Consider the following 24,317-nt stretch of genomic DNA (forward strand, 5'->3'; position numbering starts at 1 on the left):
TCCTTATATATATATATATATATATATATATATATATATATATATATATATATATATATATATATATATATATATATATATATATATATATATATATATATATATATATGTATATGTATATATATATATGTATATATGTATATATAGATAGATAGATAGATAGATAGATAGATAGATAGATAGATAAAAATTACCGGGAAAAGGATGCGTAGCATTCGATCATATAATGATATAAATAATATATAAATATATGCATATATACATACATATATGTACATTCTTACATATATATGTATATATATGCATATATTACTACAGGGCATCACAGAACGTAGACACAACGAGGAAACAAAAACATAAAAACAAAAACATAGAAAACGAATTTTTTTTTGAACAACGAAAAAATATAAAAAAACAGAGAAACAGGACATGCAACATAAAGAATATTCCCCTTCATCAGTTGTTCTTGTTTCATCTACTCAGCGTTTCGAAGGTAAGGACGAGACGCGACTTCGTTAAAACAATCCTTCCTGCAAGCATTTTTTGCGGAAGGTGAAAGTGGTAACAAAAACAGGACATTGAGAGCAAGACAGTAAAAAGAAACGGTGAGGGCTGTTATGCCAAGATGATGTGAAACTTAGTATCAACGCTAGAAAGACGAGCTATGAGAAGAGACAGTTAAAAGCACGTCTTGCTTTTTACGAAGGAAGTGGGAGATGTACAGATACGTATGTATATATGCATATATTTATATTATTATGTGATCGAAAGCCACGCATCCTTTTCCAAGTAAGTTTTATCTTAATAATTACGATGCGCACTTTTCTATCTCTTCCATTCTTCTTCTATCTCTTCTACCTCTTCTCTGTGTATCTATCTCCCTCGCTTCTTCTTCCTTCCTGTTTTTTTTCTCCCACCCTTTCCCTATTCTCCGCCTCTCCCTCTCACCGTTCTGTCTCTCTTTCACTCTTCCTCCTTGACTCTCGTTGCTGACACATGACGAAAGTCCATCTTTCTTCCACTTCCTTCGTAATGACGAGACTTGTTTTTACTTGTCTCTTCTCATAGCTCGTATTTCTAGCGATCATATTAGTTTTTCACATCATCTTGGCTTAACAGCACTTACCACTTGTTTTTACTGTCTTGTTCTCACTGTCCTGCTTTTGTTGCCACTTTCACCCTACGCAAAAAATCCGCATTTTTTTTTTCTTAATTTGCCTTGCGGAAATTAACGAAGTCGCGTCTTGTTCTTACCTTCGAAACGCGGAGTAGATGAAACAGAGTCAACTGATGAAGGTGAAAGTTCTTTATGTTGCATGTCTCGCTTCTCTGTTTGTTTGTAGTCTTCCGTTGTTCGAAAAACAGTTCGTTTACAATGTTTTTGTTTTATGTTTTCGTTTTCTCATTGCCTATGTTTTTTGATGTCCTGTGCAAGTATATGTACATATATATCTAGGTATGTACATATATGTATGTATAAATGCATATATTTATATATTATTTATATTATATATATATATATATATATATATATATATATATATATATACATACATACATATATATCTGTGGGTGTATTTGTGTGTCTGTGTCTGCCCCCACCATCGATAGATAACCGATGTTTGTGTGTTATCCTTCTGTAACTTGGCAGTTCAGCAAAAGAGACGATATAATAAATGCTAGGCTTAGTAAAATAAGTCTAGGGGTCGAGTTGTTCAACTAAAGGCGGTGCTCCAGCATGGCAGCAGTCAAATGACTGAAGGAAGAAAAAGGATAAAAGAATATATACGTACACGTATGCACACACGCACACATATACATAGTATATATATGTGTGTGTGTTTACGTATGTCTGTGTATATTATACACACATTCATCCATATATATATGTGTGCGTGTGTGTGTGTATTTATATAGATATATGTATATATACATACACACACATATATTGGAACAAGGCAGCATGATTGTCACATAGTCTAAAGAAACAAATTTTCGAGTTCACCATTTTTTGTTTAGTGTTTTAGTTTTATATTTTCTTGTTCCCAACATATTTTCATATTATATCGCATTCGGTTTTTTCTCCTGTGTACTAATCTTATTTTGTTTTATTGTCTACACGTTTCTCTTATTCCTTTCTCCATTGAACCACAAAAAAGAAATGGACCAAATGGACACAATAAACCAGTTACATATTCGTACACTACATTGGGACTCATAAAGACACAGAAACACACAAACAAGGGCAGACTTCAAGGCACAACAATAGATTCCATCCTGTTATTTCTGTCTATCTTTTTCTCTAGGGAAGAGACCATTGACAAGCTATTTATACATCAATATTGATTCCCTTTCAACGAAACATTTCCCATTTACGTATCCGTTAAAACGTTCAAAGAATCCACATCACCAGAGCTCTAGCCTGCAAAAAAGAAAAAAAGAACGCATAAATAAATAAACGTAGACAAAACTCACTTTTCGAATCGAATCAGATCTTTACTCTGCCAAATAGCCTCTCCTTATGGTAGTGCATTAAATAAAATAAATAACATTTTTGTCTTAAAAACGTACACTAAATTAAATATATTTTGGAAGAGCTTGTTTACTGTCTGAAGAAATCGGCAGCCTAAAGGCGTTATTATCATAAATGATTGCACAAATATGAAATGCTTGTAAGAAAGGTATGGAGTATATATTGCCTGCTTAACAGTAAATAACGTAATTTATGAGACACATAATTATATTTTTTATTCATTATAGGTTTTTGCCATATACTACCATTAACTCTATATTGAGTCTAACAAAAGTGTTTCTACAATTAGCTATAAAAGTCTACATATCTGCGAGTAAAATGTAGTATTTATTAAAGTGTTTAAAGTATAAAACATAAAAAAAGTGTTGCTGATTCAACATATGATATAAAAATCAATGTGTTTGGCAAATGATATTTAAAGCATATGATATTAAAATCAAAATGTTTGGTATATGAAGCTTTATATTTAAAACCTATATTTACTATCGTACACAAAGATGGATTTTTTAGAATGCGGTAATCATTACATGACGTATTCCTATTTATTTATATACTCTCAAAATGAATTTGAAATTTGAGCATTTCATACTGACGATTCCGATTATACCCCTCTGTTTGAAATAACTATACTATATTTCAAGTCATATCACCATGTACATCACAAGTAAAACATATCTCATAGATTAATTGTCTATCAACTGTTCACATAGTAACCAGTTACTTTGTTTGCAGGGAATAGAATTTCTGTTCAATGAGGCTTTTGTCATAGCGTCAATATTTCCAATATATTTTTACATGTTCATTAATTTCACTCATCAGATTAAGGTCATGCTGGACCACAGCTCTCAAGTGTTTATTAGTTGAGGAAGGGCATCGACGAGACACTCATTTATGTCTAAAAAAAAATGAATAAAACATAGTTCAATATCAATAATTGATATATATATATATATATATTCTCTCCCATACCTTCTATCAAATGGCATAGGAAAAAAACTACAAATTGTAATGCACGTGTCTGTGCCGGTGGGGAAGAAATAGCTGACTGAACAGACGCCAATATTAGGTTGGTATTACTTTTCTTAACATATATGGACCTCATATGGGCAGAATGCATAAGCAAACACTTCTTCAGGCAAATGAAAAATAAAAGTCGCACTCCTGCATTAACCAATAATGGTTTCATAAAATTCATACGGGCGTTTGTTTACTGCACCCGAAATGCCTTCCCGTCCAGTTAGCGTGTTTTCTACCCGTCTCCACTCTCCTATCTCATGAGATCAAATATGCTTGACTTATGGCTCCAAACTCTGGTCAGCGTTTCTTCCGATCCTTGCCAATACTAGTCCACGTTTGCGATTGTGGGATCTTAACCTACCCTACCATTTACCTATTCTAGCTTGCTCCTGTTTGTAATTTGTAGTTCTCATCTATCAGTTCGAAGAACTGTTTCCTGTTCTATACTGCCCCTATGATGTGCATTTAAAGGTGGCATTTGTAGCGTGATTTCAAGTGTTACTGAATATTGTAGTATGTTCAGCAGATGAAATAACACAGCCCAGTACCAAGTTCAAGTCCAGGTTCTTTACTTTCATTATTGCTGAGTTCTTTATATTGTTATACTTCACCTCAAATATAATTGAAAATGTGTAAGTAAAGTATACACACCAATTTCGAAAATATTTGACTTAGTTCTTATATTTCAACTTTAAATTCACAATGATTTCACTTCCATTTATATGGAAAAGAAATGCTATTCCACATGATTTCATATTAGTGAATCAGAATGAGTCACTCGTGAAAAACATTCAGCATTAATATGAATGCTTGTTTAGTTGCCGTGAATTATTAGCTTTGTTACAATGTTTCTACGTATGATATCTCATTTGGCCATACATTCGAAAAGAAATTTGAAGTAAATAGAATTTACAAACAGAAATTCATGTTAAAATGTCTATGCTTTAATGAAAAGAAAGATATACTGTATCCATTTTTGTTGTTGTGAAGTAACACAAAGTAATGTATCCCTCTTAACATTTTCATTGAACTATCGTCCGTAATGTGTTCATTGTTACTTAGATCAGTGTAAGTTTGAGAATAATAACAGTTGATAATAATAAAAAAGTATAGTCGTGGTAGTGTTATTTCGGACTGAGACAAAATCTAGTTGCAAAGCGCATTAAAACGAAAATATAGTGCCTTGTAAAACGGTGATGTACATCGTTTAATGTTTTCCTAGCTGCATTGTAGCTGAATAAAAATCGGAGATTGCCAAAAGATGTACGATTTTTATTTACTCAGTCAATGCGACCTGGATCTAAACAAAAAGAACAATGCTATAAACATAAATCACCCTGAGAGAAATGCAGACCAGTCTGACTTATAGGTAAGATGGTTCGTTTGACTAATAGTATAAGCTATGAGCTGGCAGAATTGTTAATACACCGGCAAAATGCTTAGCGGCATTTCATTTGCCTGTACGTTGTGACTTCAAATTCCGCCAGAATCGACTTTGCCTTTCAACCTTTCAGGATCGATGAAATAAGTACTAGTCTTACACCCTCCCCGAAATTGCTGACCTTGTGCCAACACGTGAAATCAGTATTAACATTCACACATTTCAACACTAATGAATGTAACATTGTTGGTCTCTTGGTTCTTTGTCTAACTTCACGATGTACTTCCCGCTTCAGTTCTCACTTTTGCAGAAAGGAATAAGATAACGGTTAATAAATATCCGACTTGTGATGCAATACCAGCTGAATTAGAGGTTCAAAAATTCTCATTATTTATTTAGTTACTTATTGTTGTTAAATACAGATTATCATGTTATTTAAACTGAAATCGAGAAAACATATATTTACTTCGAATTATATTCGTAATTGTGTAACAGTCACACTTGATTATGAAGGAGTTCACAGATTGTAATTCTCTGTGAAACCTTGAATGATGAATGTTGTCAACAATTCCAAAAATGTCTTCAATCATCCATATAACACACAATTATGAATGGTGCCAAATGCTCTTTCCAATCATCGACAAACTCTGTCATTTCTACTTCCACTTCTGTATGTTGGTGACATGCAAAAGTGAAGATCATTTTCAAACACAACAACGTTTTTGAAATCATCAAATACAGGCCTGTCATATTCAATAACAATATATGAAAACTTGATGATACAATTCACAGAGAATTAAAAGACACCAGACAATATTCGTAAATTCTAAATCTCATAAATATGTTGAGTGTTTGTGTATGTATATGAAAAACCATACACACACACACACACACACACACACACACACACACACATATATATATATATATATATATATATATATATATATATATATACTACACGTAAACATATATATAAATATATATATACATATATGTACTTATAGTGAATGCATATGTAGTATATTTGCTTAGAAAGTTATATTTAGAATGTGTATCGTAACGTTTCTTAAGTCCTATTTTACCTTTAGCAAAACTGGTAACTCTTAGCACAAGGCCCGATTTTTTTATTTTTTTTGTAGGGTGGAGTCGATTAGATCGACCCCACTACACAACTGGTGCTTAATTTATCAACCCCGAAAGGATCAATGGTAAAATCGACCTCGGCGGAAATTGAACTCAGAACGTAAAGACATACTAAACACCGCTAAGCATTTCGCCCGGCGTGCTAACGTTTCTGCTAGTTGGCCGCCTTCAAAAACTGGTAATATCACTGAATATATCTCACAACGTCATATTGTCTCACAACGTCATATTGTTTCACTATAAGATTTTCTACAGTCTTTTACAACTTTTGTGGAAATATAGTTATGTGAACAGTATATTTCTCATATGCACATTAGATATGATTCCACCAACTCAATTATACACACATACACACGCACATGTAATTATTTATAGGTAAATCCACTTACACGTATGTCACTATACGAGGTCTGATCAATAAGAGTCGGGACTGGTGGTATAAAAATAAAACTAAAACACAACAATTCGGCATTTAATCTCCTTCAGACCCCTTCAGAAGGCACATACTTAATCCAGCGCTATTTCTGGAGCTCATTCTCTGGGATAATCTGCAGCTGCCACGTCGCATTCACTTTTATTTCCTCGGCATCCTGAAATCTTCTTTCTAAGCAGGATTTGATTTTTGGGAAGAGGACATCTGAGTAATACTGTGGCTGTAGGACCCGGAGAATGCTGTGCCTTGCCAAACACTGCTGGTGAATGGGCAGGTGCGTTGTTATGGTGCAATTGCCACTCATCGGACGTATGCAATTGTGGTCTTCTCCGACGAATAACATCCCACAAAACATCACAGAAGTTTTCCTTCTTTAATGTCAGATCAGGTGGGACATACTCATGATGAAGAATCCCCTTGTAGTTGAAAAACAGAAAACACGGTAAACAGTGTCTTCACATTGGTTCGACACATTCGTGTTCTCTTCGGTCTCGGAGAGTTAGGGGTTGCGAAGACTTAGCCTCTGTTTCTGGGTCATTGACGTAGATCCACGATTCATCACTCATTATGCCCGTTTTCAAAACGCCCTCATCATTCTCGACACAATCAAGGATATGTTGCGCAACTGAAACCCGAGTATCTCTTTGGTTAGCTGAAAGCAGTTTTGGCACAAACTTGGCAGACACGCATCTTATGCCCAAATCTTCAATGATAATGGACTGAACTAGACCGTAGCTAATATGCACATCATTTGAGAACTCACGGATGGTGATTTGACGATTTCCTCTCACAGCCGCAAGCACATCTGCGATGTTTTTCTCACTTCTTTTAGTTGCAGGTCTCCCAGAACATTCGTCACTCTCGGCACTTTTCGGCCATCTTAGAAACATCTAAACCACTCGTCCTCATGTAGCACGACTAATACGCTAATACGCTCCTCTCCACACACTTTCTGAAACTTTGTCTATGCCTTTGAGCAGGTATAGGCAAGCTTTTCGCAAACTTTGATGCAGATTCCCTGCTCAAATTCCTCCATCATGGTCAATGCAACGATCACACGCTACGCACCTTCATTCCAATCACTCCTGTAAATAGTGGAAGTGAGCTAGTACGTTAAAACTTAGTGAACATGCATAGCATAATTCACAGTTAATCTGTGCCAAGCAGCATCACTCTGCATGCTTTGAAATACAACGCTAAATGTAATTGACAGAACAATATACATGTTCAATCTCATGCGGACGTCTCGTGTATAGCTCTGCAAATTTCATAACCAAGACGATTATACTGAAGAGTTGCAGACAATTACGTAAGTAATTACGTAAGTAGTGACAACGAAACCGGTCTATGATTAGCCATTATATTTTGTATCTCTTCATTTGCCTTGCTTCCTTACGTTCTGGTGTTTGCTGAATTTTTCTTGAGAACAATCTGTTCTTAGTGGTCAGAGCATAGGTGGTCTACTTCTTGGAAAAGGGATGTCCACTTAGTGGTCATCCCTCTTATATGTATGTAATATAATTTCTCTGAATCTTCAGATTTTTTCAGTTTGCTAAGGCCACTAGTTTTAAATTGATATTAAGCAAGTTAGTATTCAATTTTGTACCCTTATTATTTAAATTTATACGTAAATATAAATATATATATATATATATATATATATTATATATATATATATCTGGAGTGGGTGGGTGGTAAATAGCTTGTTTACCAATTACATGGTTTCGGGTTCAGTAGCTACTATAGCCTCGGACCGACCAAACCCTTGTGAGTGGATTTGGTAGACAGAAACTGAAAGAAGCTCGTCGCATATATATGTGTGCGTGTGTGTGTGTGTATGTGTGTGTGTGTGTGTGTGTGTGTGTGTGTGTGTGTGTGTGTGTGTGTGTGTGTGTGTGTGTGTGTGTGTGTGCGTGCCTCTGTTTGTCCCCCCGCTATCGATTGACAAACAACCGATGTTGGTGTGTTTACGTCCTCGTAACTTAGCGGTTCGTTAAAAGAGGCGGATAGAATAAGTACTAGGCTTACAAAGAATAAATCCTGGGATCGATTTGTTCGAGTAAAGGCGGTGATGCAGCATGACTGCAGTCAGGTGACTGAAGCAAATACAAGAATAAAATTATATATATATATATATATATATATATATATATATATATATATATATATATATATATATATATATACATAATACCTTACATGCATACGCTTATTTTGTAGAAAACGTGTAAGCAGTGATCGTGTGTAGTGAGAAAAAACCCGGAACCACGTGATTTTTGACGAACGTCTTGACCATAAATATGGCAGTTCGCATTTTTATCATAACAGAGAGTAAGCACTGCAACAACTACAAGATCGATGCCAGTATTTTATTGTTAGTACTTGCTATTTATTCTTAAGTATACTTACATTGGAAAACCGGAGCTATTACATGCAAATTTCGAAATACTGATTGATTTTAATGATACATTTTATGTTTTCGTGTGAGTATTTCTATATTTCAAAATACTATCTTCAATCTAGCGAGTTTCTCTCTACATTCAACTCACTGACAAAGAAATAACGAATGTTTGTATTATTTATATAATATACATAGCTACAAAATTGAGAAATGAGGTGAAATAATTATAAATCATATATTTTCCCAGAAGAAAATCATTTTAGAAAAAAAACTCATTTGTAATTTTTTTAAATTTCATTGTTCAATGTTTATATGAATTATTGCTGTTTGTGAAGCTATCGTTGGCTCGTTTATGTGTCAGATTTCTACAAATGGTGCAACATCATGCAAGTTCTGTGAGGAAAATGTTGATTCCAGTAGTTGACTGGTATTTCTTCAATCGATAACAAAAGCATTTTGAAAGCCTGTGTCAGCCTTACCATTGTATGGAATGCGTAGTAGCATTTCGTCCGTCTTTGCGTTCTACGTTCAAAAGCTCCTGGCGCCAACTCAACATTTCATCCATTCAGGGCTGACTTGGATCTAAAAACGGGAACAATGCTGGAAATATGAGGAAAATTTAGACCAGTTTAACTGATAGGTAGGATAGTTCATTTGAATATTAGTATAGACTAAGGCGGTGAGCTGGCAGAATTGTTAGCACGCCGGGCAAAATGTTTAGCGGCATTTAATTCGCCTGTAAGTTCTGAGTTCAAATTACGCCGGTGTTGACTTTGCCTCTCATCCTTTCTGGGCCGATAATATAAGTTTTATTTAACAACCGATGGCACTCTAATCAACTTAAACCTGCCATGAAATGTTTGGCTCTGTGCCAAAATTTGAAACTAACTTGGTACAAGTAAATAAGGAGGCAAGCTCGCAGAATCCTAGCGCAACGGGAAAATGCATAACGGCGTTTCTTCCGACTGAAAATTCTGATCTGAACTGCGACCGAGGTCGACTCTGTCTTTCGTCTTTCTGTGATCGATAGAATAAAGATCAGTTGATCATTGAAATCGGTACCGGTGCCTTAGCGCCTACCTCAAAATTGTTAGCCGTTTGCCAAAATGTGAAATCAATATGATACAAGTAAAGAGTGGTTTCAAATTTTGGCACACGGCCAGCAATATTGGGGAACAGATAAATCGATTACATCGACCTCAGTACACGTACATTTTTCTCGACCCAGTAAGAATGAAAGTCAAAGAGGACAACGGCGGAATTTGAACTCAGAACGTAAAGACGGACGAAAAGCCGCTAAGCATTTTGTCAGTTGTGTTAACGATTCTGCCACCTCGCCGCCTTTGTATGTGGAAATATTGAATCATAATACATGTTTCCTATTGCTGAATATGTTCGAAAAATTTACATTTATTTGGGAATAAAAGAAACGAAAACTCCTTTTATCAATTGTTTGCTAATAAACCAACTTTCAGAAATGTTCAGCATCACAATAACTCTGAAGAATTGTCAACTTTATATTGATAGAAAAATACAATAGACATATTTATGTCTCATTATTTAGCAGCTCCCACGCCATTGCATCTATCTCAAACACTCAACAGAATAGATAAAATATCTAAAACATTAAATGAAATATGCTTTAAAGTATCTGCATTGAATATTAAAGAAAATTGGCTCTGGTGTATTTATTAAAAATCTTTCACGCTGTTGTAGCCTAAGAAACTTATGTGTTTATTACTGCGGACGGAAATTATAAGCGCTGGTTATTTCTCCTCTGTTAGGGGTAAAAGATGGAAGAATGAACAGATAAAGTCTAAAATTAGGAAAAAAGAGAAAGAAAAACAGAGAAGCTGTGAACAATAAAGCGGAATGGAGAATGCTATTATTCTATATCAATTCAGATATTGGCTGAAAGGCATTTAATTTCAATTTTGATTAAAATTCGCTAGCTATATCATATTTGAAAGTAAAATTTATAAAAATTTATACCTAGTAAAAGAATTCGGTTTTTCATTCTGCAAATGAAAAAGTAGGGAAAACGCTAAGAGTAATAAAAACGTCATTTCATTAAAATTTCGTTATATTAAAAATATCATCTATGGCTTTATGGAGGTAAACAATATAAAAGTCGATCATTGAATTTTAATCTCAAAATAAACAGGGTCTACACACACAGATGTATAATAATATTGTATGTGTAGCGCTATGTCAAAGAGCGTATTTTATATTTATGGCGAATCAGAGAAAATGAGTCCTCGTGTATACAGAGATATGTAAATTACAAAATTAAAAAAAAACAAAATTATGGCTTATGCATGATGCTTTAATAATAATAGAAGTGTGGATTTTAATGCTTGGATCGAATATACTTTATAGCAATGCATAGAAAATGGGAGGTCAATCCTTCAAAGATATTAATACAAATTCGGCACACCAAGCAACGATGTACCATTAACTATTTCTGTCTGTGTTACTGCTGTGCGCATCGGTGATGTATTTGTTATGTAAGGAAAAGTTCAGCACTGGTGACTAGAAACACTCCAGGGGTTTTTCGAATTTGGTTTTCAAATTCACTCTGAGCTTCGCTAATATTTGCTTGCTGGCACTAAATTGATATGATTCCTGCTTACAAAATTGAAGAATATCATGACTCTACAACAGTATGTCCCATCTTTGAATCCCATGCAAGTGTTGCATGGTTGCTGAATTATGACGTATTAGTGTTAAGAATACCTCAAAGTATCAAGATACCAGGCAAATATTCACTTAGCAAAGCGATAAAACAAAGAACTCATTAAAAAGCTGGATCTTCATTATATCTCTACTCGGAGCTAAACGGGAATCCATTCTCTTCGAAATAATATAACATAATGTAAACTGCCCACACAATCAATTTGCTGCTTTCCTCATTGTCACTTATAAAGTCAAGCAATATACAGGTCATCCAATAACATCTCCTGTCATTCAAATGAATCGTGTTTACTCCTTGTTTACGTCTTGCTCACAGCCAGCAAACACAGTGAATACACACAAGATAGACTTTAATAGACAATAGGAATTTGGAAAAGCTCTGAACAATACACTGAATAATAGCAGAACACTAAGTAATCCACAAAAGAAACTCCACTTAATTCCTCGAATAAGTGGCTGCCAAATTCCGTTTGCATCACATCGTAATGCACTGGAAATGAAAATTCGCATTCAGAATGTGAGCCCTAAATATAATGCTTCAAAAGGGCAAAAAACTTCTGAAATGATCATGTCACAAACATAGTGTATACTCGAACACCACTGGCCTCCATCGAAACAATTGCATTGGGAAAAGACAAGAAATTCTATCATATATACTGTGGATCTATTGGCTGAGTATAGTTTAACTGACCATATTTCAAATTCTAGCATATACTATGCCTCTTTGGGTGTAGATACGTATAACATGTTGCTTCTATTCCTCTGCTAATCGGACTATGTATTTACCTACATTTCGTTATGTCTTTATTTATATAACTACACAGACATAGCTAAACGATATGTAGCGATCTGGTACACTACATCATTAAAATATCAAAACACACATATACACAGATACGTGACTATAAATAAATGCATTTATGAAGGAGCATCAACAAAGCGAATTTAGCTTTCAGTGATGTGTCTACATTAAGTCTAATATAAAAATTTCTATTTTGAACTAATACTGATTTTGTTTCACATAACGTATTTTTGTTATAGTGCAATATTTTTACGACATCAATGATTTTTTTTTCACTAATTTACTTTAGCAATGATGACTGAGTTTGTCATAGTTTGTGGTTACACGTGGGTACTTGCTGCTGACGAAACACTATGTGGTAGTAACCTCCATTTCGCAATACTACCGCTGCCGCTGTCTGATTTTTTTTCTTTTTGCTATTTGAATATTTTTGTGTTATTTAACACTATAACACTATACGTTCATGAAAGTATTATTTCAAAATGAATGCAGTACTAAATTTGGATTTTGGCGATGTATCTGCATTAAGGATGATACACAGATTTCTATCTATCTATATCTATCAACCTATCTCTCTCTCCCCCCCTCTCTCTCTCTCTCGCGCTCTCTACGTCTCTCTCTACCCCTCTCTCTCTCTCTCTCTCTCTCTCTCTCTCTCTCTCTCTCTCTCTCTCTCTCTCTCTCTCTCTTTCTACTTGTCGTCTATCTAACTGACTATTGTTTAATCAGATGAAACTGAAATTAAATATAGCTAAAACGAGACGTTTCTCGTACTGTAAAAAGTGTACGTTTAGACTAGAAAGTTATTAGAAATATAATGCAATTAGTAACAGCATTAACAAAGCCTTGGAAAATGGACGTCATTTAATTTACGTACGTTTTAAAAGTGTATTTCAATTTGAGTATTTACTGCTATACTTTCAGTAAATTAACTCTTATTATAGCTTTTTGATAATTTGCCATAAGAGCTGTTGTAATATGTTGAAAATTATAAAAATTGCCTGAAAGCAAAAGAGAAAGATATACTTCCAGTCGTAACCTACTTATGACGTTGAGTAGTGAATGACACCTACTTCAGCGCAGTTGCGTGTAATATACAATTTCAATCCCTGGAAGAAATTTTGTAAATTAGCAAGTTTTCCTTAGAACACAATCGTCCGTAGTGTTAGAACGATTGGACATTAACGACAGATGTGTTCGCCCGTTGCGGTATGAATATATATAAATGCAGAAATATTCGATGAGGCCGCTGCAGAAAGCTATTAAATGGATGAACCGATGCGTTCAATGTTTTTCAATAAAAAACAGGTAGATGATCTCGCCAAGGTCGACATTTTGAACACGGCTCCAGAGAGATGCATGCGATAGATCTTCAACAATCACTCTGAGCTTTAGGGAATATTATGGGCTATTTTCAACGTTTCTGAAAAAAAATGTAACACATCTAAGCCTGTTTTCTGGCATCCATTTTCTCTGCATCAAAACTGGGACCTCGTCAGATTGGTTAGAATTTTTTCTGATCTGCTGGGTTTAAATTGATTGTTTTCCATCAGAGCCGAGCGTAGTCATATATCAAAGACGTAAAGACGTGCAGACAGAATGAAGGAATCCTACAAATTCGATTGGCTGTAGCAATGTTATGTTTTGCGAGTTTCCTGTCAGTGAGCATCAGATAAGTATAGCCTATCCGAAAATTTTTCAGAAGTGTATATTCTCAAAAGCCGAATATATTTCAAGCGTATATATGCGATAAATAAATGGTGGAAAACGCATGATAGCCTTGACTATGTCAAGATAGGTTTTTTTAATGTATTCTTCTTTCCTACCTAGGTTTTAAATGTTGCCACAACAGTAATATGTGCATGCTGCTGAAATTTTCAGTAAATTTTCTATATCCTTGCGCAGCTGAAAATAGCTCTGCATTTTGCATTTAATGTAATGCTCGCATTACTTAAATAAATGGAGTATCATGAAACGTGCGTTTTGCTATAACACTTAAAATCCGTGTTGCTTTTTTTTAATTATATATATATATATATATATATATATATATATATATACATACACGCACATATATGTATATATATATATATATATATATATATATATATATATATATATATATATATATATACACACACACATATATGTATATATGCATACACACACACACAGATATATATATATATATATATATATATATATATATATATATATATATATATATATATATATATATATATATATATGTATATATCTGCAGGAATGCCTTTCTTTCTATATGTGTGTGTATAGCTATATACTCCTATATGCCCGTATGAGTGTTTCTCTGTATGAGTCTCAAAATCTAATTTCGATGTATTTCAATATCTATTAAAATATTTCTTTTAACTTAATAGGTAGAAATTCGCATACTCGTTTTATTTCACTTTCTAATTTATTTATTTATTCAGTTATTCATTTATTTATTTATATACTAATTTGTATTTATTTATTTATTGGTAAGAGACATTAAAATGGTACATGTGTTTCAGATTGAAAATAATTGGTATTACTTTTATTTGAGCACACCTATATTAACGTATTGTGCCATTTTATGTGGTGGTGACTTGGAATAATTACATTTCAATAGGAAAGGAAGTAGGATTTCTATTTCATTAATTTTCCCATTTTTACATTTGATTTCAACTTGATACATTGAAACTTGACAGTCGATGATAATAGTGTTGTTTAACCCTAGGCTATTTTATTCAGAAAGCCAACACATAGAAGCCATCGATTCAAGACCATCACATAATTTTCATAATATGCTACTTTTCAGAAATACGAAGTCATATTCTACATCATTCGATGCAATGTTAGATATCTTTCAAAAAACATGTTTGTTTGGATTTAAAATGAGTTTTAGTAAGAATGTCGAAGAAATTGATTAAAAATGGAGTAGCGTGTGCGTTTAGTCGTACAATGATATTAAATAGAGCTAGGTATTACTTTGTACTGCATTTGTTCAGTTTGAAGGAACACTAATAGAACAATATCTAAGGCTTCCTTCTCGACCTCTTATTATCACCTCTAAAAATTCGGCTGTTCTTTTCAACCGCTCTAAAACTGGAGAAAGACATCTATTCTTGTATTTTATTGTCGATGTTCATGTTTTTTTCTTTCTTTTTTTTTTGTTTTTTCCTCTTATCTTTCGTTATTTCTTCTTCTTCAACATAATCAACGACGTCTTCATTATCATCATTGTCTTCACCATCAGCATCAATGACAACAGCATCAAAATCATCATTACTATGAAATATAATATTTCCCTACATTTAGGGGACAAGGACACAAATTTGAGGTGGTGGGTATTTATTCGATTCCATCAATCCAGCTTTAGAATGGTACTTTATTAATGGAACTGCGATGGATAAAAACATAGCTGTTGTTGTGTTTGGAACTGAGAATGTAAAGAGATGGAAGAAGTTCAGTATACTTCTGTGAGCTCGCTAACCCATTATTGTAAATAATATCTTTGCTAGTAACCAACAGTAAAGGAGTGTTTTCCCACTTGGAACCAAGATGTACTTACTGGTGACTGCACTACACTATATTCTAAATATTACAAATTTATTTTCCCCATTAATCAATTAATTTTCTTTTAATGTTTCTTAGAGTTACTTAGCGTTTTGTAGTTCTGTCAAGCAGCTTTCAAAAGTTCATCAGTTATTTATAATTTGTCTTCTCGCATTTAATTTTACTTACCTGTTTAAGAAAGTAGTTGCTAGCTTTTCTATAGGCTCTCTTGTAATATTCTAGTTGTTCTTTAATTCCAGTATGGGTCAACCATCTCTCTGGGAAAATCATTATTGAATTTATTGTCACCCATAATTGATTCCCACTTATTACGGCGTAATAAAAGAAAAGACAAATCTCATTACCTTTCCTTAGGGTCATCTATGCGGGCAGGGAGGAAGGACATATTTAACGTCAGACGGGTCATCTAGCATGAAATCTTGAAATATACTGAATTCTGCTAAATAGGTCAACGAGCTTATGATGGTATCGTTCCGGGCGTCGGATTTTTATTATTGCTTGCTTTTGAACACAACTAGCATTTCCTATTTAACCACACTTTTTTTTTCAGAATAAATATTACCAGCGCATCAAACACCACCTTCTCCACGATTTTCATCTCCTCACCTCACCATCACATTCGATGTTATTACCACCTTCTCGAAATGTTCCTCCTTTTCCCAGTAGGTAGACGAATATCACCAACGCATTCCTATAACCTATTTCAACGTCGTCGTCGTCGTCGTCGTCATCATCATCATCATCATCATCATCATCATCATCATCATTATCAACAACAGCAACAACAGCATCAACATCATCATACCTATCATAATCAACATCATATTGTAAGGGAGAGATCATACATAATTCTGTGTTGCTCATTGCATAGAGGTTACTAGATGATATGGTTTTTTGAACTTGAAAGAAGTGAAATCGAAGCCGTTCCTAGTAGAGTATGAACATAAAACATAATGGTATAAGAATAAATAGGGCACACATTTTAGTCTGGTTTTCGAACGTCTGTTGTGCTATTCAAACATTAGTATTAGTACTTATGTCATTCGCTTGTACATTATATTTGACTGTACTCGTATATGCACAGAAGCATGCAACTTATTGTATCGAATACATAATTATACTGACAGGGGCCAATACTTCTCAGACTATACATTAGAAATATGACATACTGATAGAATAAAATGAGCTTGACAACAAGTATATAACAGAAGTATGCTCACAAATATAAGAGAAAAGTAAAAAGATAAATCAATGACACCCGATTTTCCACGAGGAAATTTAATAGAAGGTGAAAAGCGAAATCTAAATGGAATTCAATGCGATGGAGACAGATAGTTAACTCAATTGCCTTCAGTGATGATTGTTCATTCTTAGTAGTTAATTATACAGCCTGAGGTTGTAAATGAGAAACTGAAGAGCGAGCAGAGGGTTAATAGTTGTTACTTGTATTCGGGAACACTTTAATTAGCCAGTTCAATTCCTGTCTGAATATGCGACTTCGGGCAAAATACAATTTTCTTATTCACCACCAAATTATCTTTCCTTGTGTACCGAACTTTTGTACTTTCAGAGCATTATACCTATGCAGTTATCTATGTATGTATGAGTATTCCCATACATATGTATATGTGTTAACACAAGCATATATATATATATATATATATATATATATATATATATATATATATATATATTGCATATTCTTTAATATATACATGCGTGTGTAATCTATATATCTATATATCTATCTATATATATATATATATATATATATATATATATATATATATATTGCATATTCTTTAATATATACATGCGTGTGTAATCTATATATCTATATATCTATATATATATATATATATATATATATATATATATATATATATATATATATATATATATATGACAGTGTGTGCGTGTGTATTTGTACATGTGTATCTCTGTGTGTATGTACACCGTTTATCATATATTAAATGTGATATATGTTTCCTTCGGGGTATAAACTTTCTACTAAGAAAGGTTGTCCATCAGGATACAACATACAGCAATATAGAGTTACCATTTACCTATACATATGGATGAAAATATACGTTTCCCTAAAATGAATCACAAATATGCGTTTGCGTGTGAGATTGTGTGGATGATTTTCTGAATCTGTGCATGCATCTTGGATATTTTATGCGTGTGTGAGTAAAACACTCATATATTGAATATTGGCAGTCACCATCGGATTAGTTTGTAAAATTTCTATAAAAGTTAAAAGAAGCTTAATGCTTTCTTAGTGCATAAGAAGAACTGTGATATATTTAGTGAAACTTTGGTGATGGAATGTAGTTTCCATCACAAACCCGATGTGTCACCAGTGGTTAGCGAGATATGCTAGGAATATATATCTCATTTTCATTAAAGTTGAAGTTATAATTTAGCATCCGTCTGTCTGTCTGCTGATGATTTTAAGAATATTCAACTTTACAAAACTATTTGAGCACTCCTAGTAATGAATATATTCCGTTTTTATTCAAAATCTTTCTTTAATATAAGAAACTTGAAAGAATATCCTACTTCCTGTTCAGCATTAGGTGAACGACCGTTGAAGTAAGGCTTCATAAACATTATTCATTTCGTTTATTAAAATGAAAATAAAAAAAAAAGAAGATTAAAGCCAATCGTACTGCATTTGTACAGAGTAATAATTTCAAATATTTTCAGGGAAAGAAAAAAAAATATTGATAAAAATATATATTGCTCTATAGCAATAAAATGTGATTGATTTTGATCTTTTAATTCAAATTTACTATTTTGTTTCAGGTCCATATTACTTTTCGACAACAGTTAATCATGTTGTGCAACAGAGTTTATTCGTTTTGATATGTCGTAACCCACCACTTCAAATAACTTGAAACATTTATTTGGTAATTAACCAATTAATTATCATTACTGCATTTACACATTTCTAAAGCTTTGAATTTTTTCGGAAAGCTCACATCTCAGTGATCGTTTATTTGAAACTCTATGTAACAGCTTGTGAATCTTTCCAATTTCAAATAAACCCTATAATTTATTTTTCTTTTCAGATGCGTGTACTATTTATTCTAGATCAATTTGTACCCATGTATGTATAGGATGTAATCTTCTCCTATATATTTTTATTAAGATTAATTGCCTCAAATATACAGGAGATATCAAGTGAAGGTTTTCCGTGTTCTACCAATTTGCATATTTATTATGTAACTTATATATACATACACGCGCGCACACACACGCTCACACACGCCCACGCACTCACATACACACACACAGACACGCACACAGACACACACACACACACACATATATATACACACACACACGCACACACATACACACATCAAAATAATGTGTGCGACAGGTTAAAATTCTTGTGCAGCTGATGATAGCATTGCATTTAAATTGATATAATGATTGCATTATTCAATTAAATGGAGCCGCTTGAAACGGCCGTACTTCATCACTATTTGATATCTTGTTGCTTATTTTGATTTTATTCACCTCACTTCGAGCTGTGCGGAACATACCGGACTGACTTGGTGCTTCAACTTAAGTACCTAATTAAACTGAATCTCAAAATATATACATGTATACGTACATACAAGCATCTAAATGTAAAGCCACACCCAACCCCGACAAATAGCGCCCATATATAAACCCCAATGTTCATTCACACACACCCCTTCTATATCTCTTCTATTTCTCCCATATCTCTATATATCTTTTATTTCTACCTTATCTCTTATATTTCTTCTATCTACTTTACCTCATCAGGTTATGAGATCCACATTAATACTTTAATTTATCCTTAATTTATTTTTAAACATTAAGCAAATAAATCCCCTAATATCTAATTCTAACTGTCACTCATAAATAATTTGACTTTCAACTAAATCCTCAATTCGCAACTACCTACACACCCAGAACGCCATTGCTAAAAATAACTCTACAGAATGGACACAAGCATTTGCTACTAGATCCCCTCCCCAACATACATAGACTTTGACACTACAACTCACACCTACTACTCTCTTTAAATTCCTTTCATTTTGCTTTTTTTGTTGTTTATCTTCTGACACTATCTTCCTCTACCTCCACATCCTCTCTCTTTTCTACTCAGCTACCCCTACACAGTATTCTTATACGCCATAATACCTATACACCTTGCTTTATCGTAATGCCAATCCTTAAATTCCGCACTTCACATTACTTCTCTTTCTATTTATTTACTTTTCTTTCCCTTTACCACTTAATATCCACCTCCGCTCCCATTTTGTTACTGAACGTTGACATGTTTGCATCTTTTTTTTTTTGCTTTTTCTGGATGTTTCCTATATCAGGATTTTAACTCGCATGGAACTACGCAGGATTGCAACTAACGACTTATTCTCTTGTTTATACAACATCGAAATGTTGAGCTATGAACTTTTATACTTCTTTTTTTTTCTCTCTCTTCATCTCCTTATTCCATTATGCCCTTCCTCTATGTTGTCATCTCATTAATACATACTATTATCATTTCTCTTATTTTTCCCTATTTGTCTCTGATGACGGAATATTCCATACTCGGGGATATCCCAGAAACAGCTGTAAGACTTTGAAAAATGGTTTCCAATAATAATAATGTATATGACTTGGGATGTTTGTCTTGCTTTAACCTTCTTGTCCTCTTTAATAACTAAATATCCGCTGCATCGGGAATCTGCAATGGCTCCATAACTACCGTCTCGGCTATAACCTAGGAGCCCTGGTAATCCGTTATAATACGTACCTAGCATACTTAATCGTTTACATCATGTGTGAACTAACCCACCCCCATACTTTGGGTATATATATATATTTATGTCTGTGTTTTTTGTGTGTGTAATATGACATAATAGGACATATGTATGTATATATATATATATATATATATATATTTCAAAGTCTATGACGACTACTTAACACAGTTTATGAAGTGTAAAGGTGATTTTTTTAAAAATTATCTTCCAAAAAAATGTTATGTAATATTTTATGAAGATGTTACTGACTCTTTTTCGGGAATTTTTTTTTTTTTTTTAGTGTGTGGGCGCTTTCGTTAAACATTTTTAAACACGCCTGCTCTTAAAGAGAAAGTTGTTATTTATGTGGTAGTGGTAGTGTCATTTCAGGTTTATTTTCGGATTTTTGGCTTTGCTCATAAATATTCTTTTACCATTGTTTATTGTATTGGCTATTTTCAGTTTAATCTCCAACTTAGAATTCGCATAAACTATTCTTCTTTTGTCTTTCGTAGTTGTATATTTTCACGCTTCATTTTGTGAAATGGGAATATTTTAAATTTTCCATTTGCACAGATATCTAGATGTTCACTGCATGGGACATTCCTAAGAGATGAGTCCCTAACTTGTTATTTATGCACATTTACACGGCTGGTCACTTTCCTTCCTGTCTCTCTAATGAAGTTTTCATTGCACTGTGAACATATGAAATAGTAGGTGGGCATTTTGTTTGCAATTCATGTTTGCATTCACTTTTAATTCCTTCCAATTCATCAGGCTATTGGTTATCTCTTTGCTCAATTAATTTCGCGGAACGGGCGTCTGCACTCTTTGTTATTTGCATCGTTTCTTTTTCAAAAGTGGATCTCGCCTTTATTAGGAATCTTTTGAAGTTGCGTGGTTGTATTAGACTGTTGATAATTTGTGACTTCTTTAGTTATTCGTTGGAGATTTGGTGATTGATGTAGAAATGGGAGGTATCGTTTGGCTGAGTGCAGGATGTTCTGGTGTCTACGGTTATGGGTGACTGCAAACGGACTAGTTTTATTTGTATTTTTATTTTCACCGTAAGTTAGAGGTCGGGATTTCTTTTGCTTTTATAATGGCATGTTGAATTAACTTTTGGGGATATTTTTGTTTCTGAACGAATATATTAAGTTCTGTCAGTCGTTTCTCTTGTGTATCAGAATCTGTCACTAATGAGCATATGCTCCTTGCCATATTACATTGTATGTGTTTTCTTTTTGTATGGGAAGTGTGGCAAGATCTAAAGTCTAAATATGTGTGTGTGTCTATGTTCTTACAGTAGAGGTCAGTTGAAAATGTTTCATTTTTTAATTATCAGGATGTCCAGAAAGAGGAATTCCTTTTCGTTCTTTACCATAGTGAATTGGATTGAGACATGAATGCTATTTTTTAATTTAAGAAATTTTGTAAGGTCCTCCTAATTTCGATTCCGAAATATAAAACAGTCATCTAAGAAACATTTCCAGTTTCATATATGGTAAGTTGTGAAGTGGTGGGCAAAAGTAGTTCCGGATAGGGTGTAAATTTTCTCTTGTAGGTCTCTCCTTATTAGTGTGGAAAATGTTGGTGCGACTTTAGTACCCAAAGCTGTGCCTTGTATTGTAAATGATATTGATTATCAAAGAATTAGTTGTTTTTCAGTATTATCTGTAAACCTTCAAGTATAAAATATTTTGAGAATCTCTCCTGAATTATTTTGTGACTGTTTCTTTATCCAGAATTCTATTGCTTCTAATACATATATATGGGGAATATTTGTATACAGACAGGTTACGACAAGGCGAAGTAGTACTATCTCTTTATTTACCCGTTCTGGGATATGGTTTCAGAAGTGAATGTCATCTCTAATGCATCTAGAAACTAATCTACATATATGATTTGAAATTATGTCCAGCAAGTTGCTTAATCTTTGGTCACTGGATGCTGGTCCTCTAACAATCAGGCGCAATTTGCGATCAGTTGGTTTGGGAATTTTATATATGGCGCATGGAGTTCTTTTAAGATGTTTTTGATCTTTTGGGATTTATGAAATCTAGGGAGTCCGTAAAAATTATTTGTGCTCACTTCAAGATCGGTGAGGTAATCAAACTCCCTTTTTGTTAAGTCATCTTTGAATGTGTTGGTAAATTTTACAATTTTGCTTATCAGCATTGCTTTCTAGATTTCTGTAGAATTGCTCGTCATTGAGTTGTTTAAACACCATTTCCCTGTAATGGATCTTGTCCATTATTACAATAGGTCCTTCTTTATCAGCTTATATATATATATATATATATATATATATATATATATATATATATATATATATATATATATATATAATTTAGAAAAACAATCAAAATTATCGAATTAATCCTTGAAAATCCACAATCATATACAGAAAATTTTAAGTAAATACACAAAAAGACCTATAATAAAAATCCCAAAAAGTACAAATTAATACATATTAAAATCATAAAAATGACTACACGTGTTTCATAACGATATTTTCAAATACGAAATAAAATAAAAATAAAATCAATACAAAATAAATCGATGGAAAATCAATTCTATTTTTTAAAAAAGTAAATTTTCAGCTCAAAATACAATAATAATTAATAAAATGAATGTACATATATCGACTAACAATAAATATCAAATGGTCTGTATAGATATATTGATATATATGGGTATATGTATATACATATATATATATATATAATACACACACACAAACATATATATATATATATATATATATATATATATATATATATATATATATATATATATATATATATATATATATAGGCAGATATATATGTGCCATCAAAACTCTTGATTGGACCATGTCAGGTGGGGGAGAAGAGCCATGCAAGAAACGTGAAAATCACGGTGGTGCACCAGCATGACCGCAGCCACTTGGTTGAAACACATAAATAAATAAATAAATAAATAAATATATATATATATATATATATATATATATATATATATATATATATATATGTGTGTGTGTGTGTGTGTATGTATGTATGTATGTATGTGCCCAGTTGTGATAAAGAGGAATTTAATTTTAAACAAAAGAAAAACTGAACACTAACCCAGACTTTTCAGGCAAATGGGTTAAATTACTTTTCAATATTCAGCTTGTTATTCTAGGTTCAGCTCTCTGATAGAACCTAAGATGCTGAAACACCAAAGTCAGTGATGTACCTTTCATCGTAAAAGTGCAATGTATACGTAAACATCTATCCGTCCACCCATTCATTCATCCATCTTTTCATACATTCATAAATACATATATATAAATATACATGTATATATATATATATATATATATATATATATATATATATATATATATATATATATATATATATATATATATATATATATATATATATATATATATGTATGTATGTATGTATGTACTTCTATATATCATCATCATCATCATCATCATCATCATCATCATCATCATCATCATCATCATCATCATCGTTTAACGTCCGATTTCCATGCTAGCATGGGTTGG

The 24,317-nt window shown here is 33.1% G+C and overlaps 1 long non-coding RNA gene across 1 annotated transcript in view; it reads right to left on the reverse strand.

Moving 5' to 3' along the window:
- Positions 1–1,979: 1,979 nt before the first annotated feature.
- The window catches only part of LOC106876581 (uncharacterized), a 108,206-nt gene continuing 85,868 nt past the window's right edge, over positions 1,980–24,317 (reverse strand). Inside the window, exons 3-4 of the long non-coding RNA XR_001410262.2 lie at positions 9,391–9,511; positions 1,980–2,422 (exon numbers count right to left, since the gene is read on the reverse strand). This is a non-coding gene — a long non-coding RNA (uncharacterized LOC106876581). The remainder of the gene's footprint in view (positions 2,423–9,390; positions 9,512–24,317) is intronic.

The sequence above is a fragment of the Octopus bimaculoides genome, chromosome 1 (assembly GCF_046866305.1).
Source record: "Octopus bimaculoides isolate indiv1 chromosome 1, ASM4686630v1, whole genome shotgun sequence".
In the NCBI taxonomy this organism is placed as follows: Eukaryota; Metazoa; Mollusca; class Cephalopoda; order Octopoda; family Octopodidae; genus Octopus; species Octopus bimaculoides.